The sequence below is a fragment of the Pteropus vampyrus genome, unplaced genomic scaffold, assembly GCF_000151845.1.
Source record: "Pteropus vampyrus isolate Shadow unplaced genomic scaffold, Pvam_2.0 Scaffold79, whole genome shotgun sequence".
In the NCBI taxonomy this organism is placed as follows: Eukaryota; Metazoa; Chordata; class Mammalia; order Chiroptera; family Pteropodidae; genus Pteropus; species Pteropus vampyrus.
The window spans coordinates 1,718,095-1,724,767 of record NW_011888860.1 but is presented as its reverse complement, the minus strand read 5'-3'; the positions used below and the strand labels follow the sequence as shown (position 1 = coordinate 1,724,767).

Genomic DNA, 6,673 nt, shown 5'->3' with positions numbered 1-6,673 from the left:
CAAAACTTTTCCAGGCTCTTTATGACCTGTGTAAAGAAGCATTCCCATCTCTTTCAGAAGGGTTTTACACCCACTGGATAAATGGCCAAGTCAAGGATTGGCATGATATTTATTAAAGTTGTTTGCCAAATATTTCTTGTTTTTCTCCTTTCCAGAAATATGGTAGGATTATACTTCCTATTCCACTTGGGGTTGGGTGTAACTAGTTCTGGGCAATGAGTTATGATCACTTAATTGCCAGTGCAAAACCCCCAAATCTCTTTCTCCTCTGGTCTGGTGATTGACTGTGTTAGCTATGGTGGCTGCTCCCTCAACAGGAGTTCCTAGGTATCACAAGCCAATGTCTCCTGCCCAACCGAAAATGGACATGTAGTGTTACGTGAAAAATAAACCTCTTGTTTTAAGCCATTGAGATTGTGTGCTTGTTTATTAAGCAGCATAACCTAGCCTTTCCTGACTGACACCAAAGGAAATCCTAAGATAAAGTTATAGCTTCTTTTTGAAGTGGTCATAACCACCACAACCCTCAAATGAAGGTACACCATTCCTCTATATAACCTGGTTAACTGAGCAAAACAACAAACAAACAAACAAACAAACAAAATCCCACAGGAAAAAAAAAGCAGAAAGAATACTGAGTCCCCAAAGCCTTTACTAATGGCTCTACAGTCATCTGATGGAGGAGACCACATGTTCCTCCTTGTAAGCGTTACATTTGGTTCTCAGGTACTGTCATCTGTGGCTTAATCTCAGGGACATCTCTGAAGCTGGGAACGCAGCTCAAGACAGGATGTTGTTTTTCCTCCTGCTGCCAGTTCCAAGGTAGAGTTCCCAGAGGTGAGTTAACAAGTGGCTTTTTCTTATTCTTTTTTTTAAAATTGAGATATAATTCACATATAACATTATATTAGTTCTAGGTATACGACATAATGATTCAATATATCTATATATTATAAAATGATCCCCATAATAAGTCTAGTTAACATCTATCACCACACACTGTAACAATCGTTTTCTCTTGTGATGAGAACATTTAAGATCTACTCTCTCAGCAACTTTCAAATATACAATACAGTATTGTTAACTATAGTCACCATGCTATATGTTACATCCTCGGGACTTACTTATTTTATAACTAGAAGTTGTACTTTTTTTTTTATGCCTACAGCACCTGGTCTTCCTAGGCGGTCTCTCATCCAAGTACTAATCAGGCCCAATCTTGCTTAGCTTTCAAGGTCAGATGAGATCAGGAGTGTTCAAGGTGGCATGGCCATAGACGAAGTTGTACCTTTTGACCACCTTCACCTATTTTCCCACCCCCCACCTCTGGCAACCACTAGTCTGTTCTCTATATCTATAAGTTCATGAGCTTTCCTAATCTTTTCATAGTATTTACCACTTACTCATTATTACATGCCTTTGTGTTTTCTTATAAATATGTTTGTTCTTCTGAGAAATAGAAAGGAGGAAACTGACTAATGTAGTCAGGTGATCTCTAGCAGGTGATTAACTGTTATAATGTTGACCTTTGAATACTACAGACATTTTATTTAGCTGCCTTGTGCAAAGTTCTTTAATTCAAATGCTTGGAAGAATACCTGGAGAATTACTCATTTCATCAACTGAGGCTTTCATCTCAGCATGAAACTCTTTTACCTCAGCCTTCATTTGGTTTTGTTTCTGAGACATCTCTTGATTCATTGCCAAGCATATTTAGACTTTACTTATTCAATGGACTGATCCACAAAGATTGAAATTTTATTTATTTATATATTTTCATCTGATTAAAGAAAAGTTCAGAAGATAAGGAGTTTTATTCACCAAAGACTATCCATCTATAGCAGGAGAAATTTTCTAAGGTCGATGTTCAGATGTTGAAACTAGAGATGGAGTAAATGGTTTACAGATTTTTAGAAACTTAATTTGAATAGCTACTTTGAAAGAAAAGAGAGGTTGTAGGCACACTCAGCTGTTTTAAAAAGCTAGACTACTGTAAACTACTAAAAATCTGGGATTCAAGTAGATTCAAGGTTGTTTCTTCTGCCTTTTCTCCTTCCTTTAGCAGTGTTAATTAACTTCAGTCTGAAGCTAAATGTTGTTCTCACAGCAAACCATCCTTGACACCTAACAGATTGGGCCTTTTGTGCACTCTTATAGAACTCCATATATTTCCATCCTAGATATTGTGGTTATCACTAAATAAACATTTCTGTAATTATTTGTTTATTAATGGTCTCCTCCAATAAATCATAATCTCTGTGACAGCAATGACCGTATTTGTATTGTTTGCTAGTATTCCAACACCTAATTTATTAATTCAACAAATATTTATTGTCTGCCAGGTGCTTGGGATGCATAAATGAACAAAACAAAGATTCCTGCCCTGGTGAAACTTACATTCAAGAGCAAGAACTCAAATAATAAATGATCCACATAATAAAGTACGTATATGGTATGTTGAAAGTTGGGAGAAAAAGAGGTAGAGCAAGGCCAGGAAAAAAAGCTGCTTACGGTGTTAATTAGAGGGGTCAGTTTAAGCCTCATTGAGAAGATGGGATTCGAGCAAAGACTTGGAGGAGGTAAGGGAACCAGCCAAGCAGATACCTGGGTAAGTGTGTTCTGGGCCCAGAGATCAGTTACAGCATATTCTTTAAGCAGGAAGGTGCCTGGTTTGCTCTAAGAACAGCAACAGTGTCAGTGTAGCTAGAGTGGAGTTAGCAAGAGAGTAGAAAGTCAGAGATGCTCAATTAATATTTGTTCGAGGAATGAATTAAAAAACAAACAAATACTTGTTTTTAAAATTTGCTTAAAAGAATTTTCCTGTGCCTTGCATATTTTCTCATAGGTGAGAAAAGAGTCTCTAGATTTATCCAGTACACAAACTATAATTTCGTGTTTATTAAGTGGCAAGTCTAGAAGGCATTGTGTCATTTTACTGCCAAAGAGGAAACATATCCTGGCTGTGTCGAGAGATGGCTGTGTGTCCTCTTAACCACAGTCCCTGGACCCCTCCTAGCCTGTACGCACACAGCAGTTCGAAGCTGAGTAGATAAAGTTGATTTGGCGGCTCCAGTTTTAGAAGCCCATGGTGCTGACAGGCCACTCCACCTTCAAGGCTGATGTGATGGGAACCAAAGTGTGGCAGAGGGACAAGAAAGGATTCAAAGGGGATGAGAAGCATTATCTCACTCAGCACACTGAGCAGATGGAAGTGGAAAGGAAAATTGACTCTTTGTGAACAAATGGCTTCCACTCATTGAAACTCACCCTCCGGAAGGGTTCTGAAATCCACATACGTGAACAGGACAGATAGGTGTTTTCTAAGTGCCACTGCAGGATCAGTTGCGAAGTGTTTGGCTAACTCTCTCAGAATCTCCTGATAAGTTTTCTCAAAATACAGATCAGCGGATCTCAGTGGAATCAGGAATTAGTTCTTATAACAAATTCCCAAGAGATTATAACAAGCAGCCAAGTTTGGGAACCGCTGCTGTAGTGTTCTGATAACATGTCTGCATTTGATCAGAAAACATTTTTTGCTAATGGCGTGGATTTCTACTGGTGGTATTTCTGGCATCAGCGATCAAAGAAAGAAGTTATGTTGAAGTAATAGGAACAGGAGGCCTATTCTAATTTCTGTAATCACAGGGTTGAAAGGCCATTTTCATAACACAAATGTCCATGAGACAGCAATTGAGAATTTTTCCCTCTTCCCAGATTTCTCCTCACCCCCTCTCAGCAAGTTCTTCCACTGGGATCACCAATTTGGAAGTGGCTGAAGACTTTCGTGCACATGAATAAAATTGTAGCAGGAGATATAGGAAGTTTGGGTATCTTATAATTTCTACAAATATTCTAGTATGGGGTGGTGAGGAAGATGGGTATGGCAGCCAGTCACCAAAATGGCTCCCAATGAGCCTTATGCCCTGGTATCATGCCCTTGGGTAGTCTCCTTTCATTGTATTAGGATTGATCTGTATGGCTAATAGCACACAACAACAGTAATAGTATGTCACTTCCACAATTAGGTTTTAAATAAAAGAAACATTGCAGCTATCATCTTGGACATTCTTTCTCCCTTGGCTCTCTCTCTAGGGGAAGCTAGCTGCCATGTTGTTAGGCAGCCTATGGAGAGGGCCACATACTGAGGAACAGAGGACCTGACCAACAGTTGGCAAGGAACAGGCCTGCAACAAGCTGAATGAGCTGGGATGCACATAGTCCGGCTCCAGTCAAGTTTTCACATGACTATAATCCCATTCAACAGTTTAACTGCAACCTCATGGGAGACTCTGAGCCAGAACTACCCAACTAATCCACTCCCAGATTCTTAACCCTCAGAAACCTTGTGAGATATGTTTGCTGTTTTAAGCTACTAAGTTTTGGGTTAATTGTTATACAGCAATAGATAATACAATAGTGAGTTCAACAGCTCATCAGAAAATTATTCATATAATCCAAACCTAGACTTTTCTCTCCAACTAAGTCATATAAACTTTTATTGTAGTATAACATATATATATAAAACTATACAAATCCTAAAAGAATACATCCCCTTATATAGCACTCAGAGAAGAAAATATAATATTACCACAACCCCAGAAGCATCTTTAAGTCCTTTACCAGTTATATAGTCACCTTTCCTTAAAGGTAACCAGTATGACATTGAATAATTTTTCCTCCTTTTGAATTTTATATAAATGGACTCACACAGTATATATTCTTTCGTTTCTGGCTTCTTGAACTCATCATATTGGTGAGATTCATATTGCTTTGTGTATTGAGTGTATATGTTGAATTGTCTTATTGATTTGTAGGAACTAGTTATATATATATCCTGGATACTAATCCTTTGTCAGATATATGAAATACAAATATCTTTTCTCATGTTAAATGGTGTTTTTCATTTTCTTACTGGGATCTTTTAATGAAAGATGTTCTTAGTTTTAAGTAGTCCAATTTATCACTAATTTTCTTTGTGATTTGTGCTCTTTGTGTCTTGTTTGAGAAATAATTGCTTATACTATGGTTATGAAAATATTCTCCTTGTTGTCTCTTAGAAGCTTTATTTTGTTTCTCTATAATACATATGGAATTGATTTCTGTGTATCATGTAGAATGAGGTCATATTTTTCCTCTGTGAATATCCAGTTGATTCAGTGCCATTAATTAAAGCCCATTCTTTTCCTTGTATTTTATTGTCTCTTTGTCATAAATCTAGTGACTATATATGGTCTGTTGCTGGACTGTTCCGGTCTCTTTGTCTACACTTGCATCATCACTTTCTTAATCATGGTAAGTCTTGATATCTAGGGTGTTCTCCTTCAAGATTGCCTTGGCTATCTTGGTTCTTTGCCCTGCCATATAAATTAGAACCGTCCATTTGCACACATACACAACACCTGCTGTAATTTGGAGGGATTAAATCAAATCCATAGATCATTTTGAGGAAAGTTGACATTTGTAAAATGGAAAGTCCATCAATTCATGAACATGGCATATTTATTTATTTCAGTCTTGTTTATTTTGGTAATATTTTATAGTTATCAGTATATAATGGGTAACATTTTTTGTTATTTTTTTACCTTTTACTTTGAAATAATTTTAGATTTTCAAGAGTTACAAAGATAGCACAGAGTTCCCACATGCCTACCACTCAGCTTTGCCCAATGTAAATATATCTCATAACCGTGGTTCATTTATTAAAACTAAGAAAATTAATATTGGTGAATATTATTAACTAGTTTAAACTACAGACTTTATTCAGATTCCACCAAGTATCCCATTAATATTCTTTCTCTAATTCGGAATCCAATTCAGGTTATTACATAGCTTTCAGGTGATTTGCATTTTTAATAGAGCAAATTTCTGTCTGTGGTCAGGTTCTTGTCTCGCTTCATTCCCAGTCACTCCCATTATCACTGGAGAATCTACCTGTCTTCTTTAGAACTTCCCACATTCAGGGAGTCTATCTAGTGGACAGATGAGAAGTTACAGCTGATGATACTCCATGGTGGGGAAAGGGTTTCTGCACAGAAAACTCCTCTGCCAAAAAACTGCATACTTCACTTTGTCACTCTATTTGGGTCTCTGTTCAAATGTCCTTCCTCAAAGATGTCATCTTTGACACCATCTAAAATAACTCTTCATCACTCTTTAACACACTTACCCTGCTTTGCTTTTTCTTCATAGGACTTAGCGCCGCATGACAAGATATATATCATGTTTATTGTCTGTTCTCCCAATTGAGATGTAAGCACTCTGAGGATCAGGAACACTTTATCTTGTTTACTGTTGTGTTCTCAGCATTTAGAACTATGCTTAACACATGGTAGGCACTCAGAAATTTTTTCTAAAATTACTGATGAATGAATGTGCAGTTTTAATCCCATGAGTAATCTTTAAAGAGGTTTCATGGTAAGGGAAGGGATGTGCAAAAGTACCTGTCTTCCTCAGCATAGTTGTTGGAAGCTTTGTATTCTCCTAGAAAGGAATGGAAAGAACAAGGTATATGGAGTCAAAACTCTTTTTGAGATTTTTTTTCTTGGCAAATTACTTACTCTGACCTTAAATATTCTCATTTATGAGATGGATATAGGAATACTTACCTTGCAAGATTCCTCTGAGAATTGGAGGCATTGATATATGCGATGGTCACTTATGTAAGCATTTGGAA

The 6,673-nt window shown here is 37.2% G+C and overlaps 1 pseudogene; it reads right to left on the bottom strand.

Annotated features, from left to right (window-relative positions):
- Positions 1 to 1,159: 1,159 nt before the first annotated feature.
- Positions 1,160 to 1,278, bottom strand: LOC111741534 (annotated as a pseudogene).
- Between the last annotated feature and the right edge of the window lie 5,395 nt (positions 1,279 to 6,673).